This window comes from Capsicum annuum, chromosome 10 (genome assembly GCF_002878395.1).
Source record: "Capsicum annuum cultivar UCD-10X-F1 chromosome 10, UCD10Xv1.1, whole genome shotgun sequence".
Taxonomy (NCBI): Eukaryota; Viridiplantae; Streptophyta; class Magnoliopsida; order Solanales; family Solanaceae; genus Capsicum; species Capsicum annuum.
This window is the reverse complement of record NC_061120.1, coordinates 141,919,848-141,924,856: the sequence shown is the minus strand read 5'-3', so window position 1 is coordinate 141,924,856 and position 5,009 is coordinate 141,919,848.

Below are 5,009 nucleotides of genomic sequence, written 5' to 3'. Positions count from 1 at the left end.
CATAAACATAATTAAGCAAGTGCAATGTATAAGAAGATAATGATGATGGTGATGATAATAATGATGATGATAATGATGCACGAGGTTGTCGAACAACCTCCGTATACACCAGCAGAGGCAAGGCTACCGACATGGAACCCATGAGGGGTTTATCAACACATATACAATCCATATATATATAATATATATATCCATATCATAATATCCTCTCAGCACATCCCTCTTGGAAGGTGTTATAAGATATCATATTTTCTATCATAAAAAGGTGTTGCTAATGTTTCTCAAATATTGCCACAATGGTACCATTTGTTTTATGAATTAGTATGTCATAAGGATGTAATACTCACAATCTATCATAATGAATATATCCATAACCAACCATATGAAGTACTTTTACAATCCACCTGAATACTATATTCCACAAACACGTGAGCCAATATCCACTTGTTATTTTAACCATCCATGAAATTCCACATGATTTATATGTAAAAAAGTATGAATATAACAACATACACCAATGGGACCAAAAGATGCATTTCAACAACAAAATACAATTATTCACATGTATTTCAGGATATCAATATCACGTAGGACCCCACATGGTAGTACATATCATATATTATTTAAAAGCCAACAATTATATCACATATAGGCCCACATAAGCATAACATATTAAGATAGACAATTTCATGATTAGTTCCCATCTCCTTAATATTTATTTTGTATACGAATTAACTACCCAACCCAGTCTGAAGAGTTAAGTAACAATCTACCTCAAAGGTCGAAATCAATTTGCTACACTTCAACCCATGACTTTAGTTCTCCCAATTGAGCTTGAAATCACCTAAAATAAAGAATATAGAATCTAAGCATCAAAACAAAGACAATAATATCCATATTGCCTACTATTAGTTTGGGGTCAAAATGTACTCCCAAATAGGTTCGCAAAAAAGGAAAAATCAGAACTTTATTTCAAAAATACATTCCCATACTTTTAGGAATCTACAATTGAAAAACCAAGTCAAAAAGAGTTGAAAATGAGGTTCACATTGAAGAGAAACCATTTTATACTTTACTTGGTGAAACTTTTGAAATCCACTTTAAAATCAAGAATCGAAGTTGTTTAGAATATAGAATCGAGGAAAACTAACTAATTATAGGATTAGGAGAAATATTTAAGTAAAAAATAGTGAAATTGGGGTTTAGAATCATGTCCTAAGGTTTTAGAGATTTTGAACAATCAATCAAGGAATTTTATTAAGAAAAGGGTGAATTCTCACCTTAAATCCATAAGTGAATCAAGAAATAAATGTTAATCTAGCTTCCTAAGCACCCACAAGCTTTACTTTTAAGCTCTCACACTATTTTAGGGGTTTTGTCTCTCAAGAATAAGTGAGAAATGGCGAGTTCACGACCTAAGGGATCTATTTATATGCATACCAAGTTCTCAGATATTGCGATAAAAATATGCAAAGCATAATCGCACTATATAATGTCAGAGCAATATGGTGAGATGTCAACACACCCTTATGAGATCCTAATACCCTCTTGGCACATTGAGGTGTAATCGTGAGCCTAAGGGGATGCGATTGCAGAGGTACCAGATGACAGATGAAATTTTGGGAACTTCTAAGTTTCCTCCAAGGACTTGGGATTCACTTCGAATCCAATATACGCAAGTGTACTGTGCAATAATACTAAATTAGATGACCTGGATTCAATGGCGATGTCAGATTTTTAAAAAGACATCATTTTCCCAAAGTAAACCCTCAAAACCCAAATCACAATTTTTTAAACTGAGAGTCAAAATGATATTAAAAAGCCATAAAATCACACCAACTACGTTACCACCCTAAAATTGACATTTTGGATCTGCTGTGGCAGTCTATTAAGCCATCTATCACACAAATCAAAACGTAACCAAATAAGTACAAAATAAGGCTTGAAGCTTCAAAAACTAAAGTATCGCACAATTGGAATCAAAATGCATCAGGAACCATGTGTCACGACCTGAACCAAGTCCTGTCCGTGATGTGTATCCCAAGTCCCACGTGGATCAGAGATAACCCCTTTATCTAGAAAAACCAGCACAATAACCACAAGTTCTGAATGAATTTCAAAGATATAACAAGATAATGTATAATAAAACTAATAACCATTCAATGACAAGTATATACCAACCACCGGCAATTGGACAACCGTCCATCGCCAAAAAACCAACCAAACCACCCAAGTCCACAGTAATCTAACAAAGCCTTTATAAAATCCTAAATCAATAAAATATTAGGACATGCCCCCGATAGTAGCCAAAAACAAAGTCTAAACAAGGTCTAAGACATAGGAGACAAGGACCATGAATAAAGCCTTCCAATGTATGAAAGCTCAGCACTTCAATGTCAACTCACGAACTAACTCATGCACTTGATCACTATGCAGAAAAAGTGAAAGAAGTTTTAGTACCTACATCGCATGGGGATATGTCTCCAGATAGTTAGTAGTTGAATCACTAGAATGTAACTTAGGGATAGAGGAATAAAATAATTCCATCATTTTAAACCAAGTCAAATAACCGTATGCAATCACATATATACATATATATCGTGTTGAGATAGGGAACAAGGTTTAGCATGCATTTAAAAATCTTAACCTGGGTTGTGTAGCATATCCATCATATAAAAAGGCACCCATGGGCTTTATGGGCCCAACTCTCCACCTAGTTGGAAGGGCCCCAGTATGTGTAGCTGCATGAACAAGAGAATATCCATATCTGTATTTGCCATTATGGGGGACTCAAACCTCCCGGCATAATCAAGGTGACTTAAGCACCAATATATACAATATGGAGGAATCAAAACTCCTATTCATATATTCATTTAGGGGACTCAAAACTCCCAGTCATATAGATACCCGCACCTGCTAGCGCGGTTTTGAGTATTAGTCCTTTGGACTTTATTTTTACTGCCTAGCTACACATGTTGCCTTAAAGCCAAAATTAAAACATTCATTACATACACACACCCTTTATTCCAATTACCTACCAATGGTATCCCGTTGGTATTATCATACCAACCCAACTTGCAAGCATATAACATGCCATAACCATTATTAATCAGCTTGGGAATCGAACCTATTGTCTAAACCATTTATGACCAACAAGGCCTTCATAAAATATTTACTAATCATTAAAATTCATAGGGCAATGCCTTAGTTCAAAACACAATTCCACATATGACAAGATCATTCTCATTGGCATTTTCACAAACAAGTTGAGGGCATACTATTATCAAAGACAAAAATCAACAAATTTAGGGTTAAACATGACCCATTTGTTAAACAACAATTCCCATGCACCCACATATGCAAAATCATTATCAAAACATGTATAATCATAATTCAAATCTTGAGAAAAAATAACCAACAATATTTATTTACACCCTCAACCTTGGTTTTACAAAACCACTCTCAATGACTCATGAACAATGTTTAAAATATATGATTTTAGTGAACTAACAATGAAGGAAGAGTCACATTCTTGAGTTACAAAGATTCACAGGGAAAATTTGATATTTAAGCCTCTAGATGACCACTTTGAAGAAACCCTAGCCTAATTTTCTTGAGAAGTTTTAAAGTGAGTTTAGAGAAATGTTTTACTCTTGCTAAGTGTAGAACAAATGCCTAATTTGTGTTATAAGATGTGGGGTCTTAAGGGCTATGAGGAGGGAGGGGAATATCCAAAATACCCTTACCTTGAAAGTTGTAGAAAACTTATAGGTGGTTATATTTAACCCTCTAACTCATCACCACATCATATGAGTGGTACCATCAAGTCGTTACCAGAATAGAAGGTTGGATATCACATTCTATACAACTTATGACTCCCTTGCCTAACTCATCACTAGACAATATAATTAGTAGGATCTAGTCATATCTAAGGAAAGACATCAAGGTATAGATAGTAGACAATATATGACTAGACCTACCATCTCATCATATAGCCATACTGGACAACATATGACTGGACCCTACCATCTCATCATATAGCTATATGACTCGTATGGAGTCTCTCGTAGCCAGGATAAAATTTGACCAACAACACACTGACCAACATAGATGTACCTAGATCTGTCATCACACCATAAAACTTATGGTGTGAGTCTTATGATGAACAAAGATTTCAAAACTGAAGAAATTTGCAAGGGCAAAAGTTTGAGGCATTTCACCATGCCAATCCAACACACAACCTAAAAATATCATAATGCAACTCTGGGGAGGGGTAAAATAGTCAAATCATACAAATACACATATTTTATCAAATTTTTAGATCATTACATAACTCTTAAGGAAGTGCTAAGAAATAGCCAGAACCATTAAAAAGGGAATTTTTTAAACTCAGTCTAGGTCCTTGGTAGTCCGCTATCGCTACCTGCTGCCTCATGATCACACCATCTCTCATCTTCTATACGAGTCGCGATCGCAACACCCCTTCATGATCATAGAATCTTCTTTGTTCATTGAGTTGTAATAGTGGTCCAAAGTTCTGCTATTGTAGTGCACCAAAAACATGGTGCACCAGATTTTCCAAGTCCTTGAGATTTGTTCGAGATCTCGTATATGCAAATGAACTATGTAACAATACTAAATTTAATGTTTCAGACTCAATGGAGAAATTGTATTTTTCATCCGAGGTTATTTTGACAAAATATGGGTCCCACACCTATATTTTATTTTCTTAACTTTCTGACCAATAGGTCAAAATGAACTCGGGTGCCTTAGGACCAAAACCAAAGGTCTACCTAGCCTAAAATTATTATTTTGGAGCTACTGGCGCAGTCAAAATTTGCATACGAGATCATTTTGCTGATGTTTTTGCTTACTGGCCATTAAGAATTAACAAAGTTTTAAAAATAGGCAAATGTCTCTAAAAGCCAAACGAACTGCTCGATAATCGAACTGTTAGTCCCAGTAGGTCATAAATGACTTTGGGAAGCTATAGAAAAACTTTAATTGAA